This window comes from Etheostoma spectabile, chromosome 10 (assembly GCF_008692095.1).
Source record: "Etheostoma spectabile isolate EspeVRDwgs_2016 chromosome 10, UIUC_Espe_1.0, whole genome shotgun sequence".
Classification (NCBI taxonomy): Eukaryota; Metazoa; Chordata; class Actinopteri; order Perciformes; family Percidae; genus Etheostoma; species Etheostoma spectabile.
Window position 1 is genome coordinate 9,899,741 of NC_045742.1, and position 461 is coordinate 9,900,201.

General features: G+C 40.6%; 2 protein-coding genes and 1 long non-coding RNA gene across 4 annotated transcripts in view; 1 reads left to right on the top strand and 2 right to left on the bottom strand.

Moving 5' to 3' along the window:
* Window positions 1-412, bottom strand: LOC116696565 (uncharacterized). Its single transcript, XR_004333775.1, has 2 exons — window positions 210-412; window positions 1-109 (listed from the first exon to the last, which is right to left on the bottom strand). It is a non-coding gene; the product is annotated as an uncharacterized LOC116696565 (long non-coding RNA).
* The window catches only part of LOC116696560 (signal-regulatory protein beta-2), a 29,757-nt gene that overhangs the window by 11,066 nt on the left and 18,230 nt on the right, over window positions 1-461 (top strand). The window lies entirely within an intron of this gene.
* Window positions 1-461, bottom strand: part of LOC116696562 (uncharacterized) — a 15,596-nt gene that overhangs the window by 3,837 nt on the left and 11,298 nt on the right. The gene's annotated exons all lie outside the window — the stretch shown is intronic.

Below are 461 nucleotides of genomic sequence, written 5' to 3' on the forward strand. Positions count from 1 at the left end.
CCTTTTGTCTTGGAGAGAAGTGAACACTGGAGAGTCACTGAGTCGCCCAGCTGGACCAACGCTGTCTCCGGACTTTGTTTCACATAGAGAGATTTCTGCTGATTACGATCTGCGTGATTCATTATAAAAGACGTTAAAAGAAATTCATGATTTAAAAGATTTGCTTGACATAAAAACAACGCAAGTACTGAAAGTAAGAGATGTTTTACCGTTTACAGCCAAGAAGATTCCTCTGCTTAAATTATCTAAGTTTGCCCCTCCATAGTGACCGAAGTATGCTGCTTTGTCATTGCTTATTTAATAATAATTATGGGCCTACTCTCTGGAACAAAGTGCCTGGTGATGTAAGATGTACCACAACTGTGTTGTCTTTTAAAAGCAACCAAGAGATATCCCTGTTCTCTCATGGCTAGCTTGCCTTCATTTCTCTCTCTCTCTCTCTCTCTCTCTCTCTCTCTCTC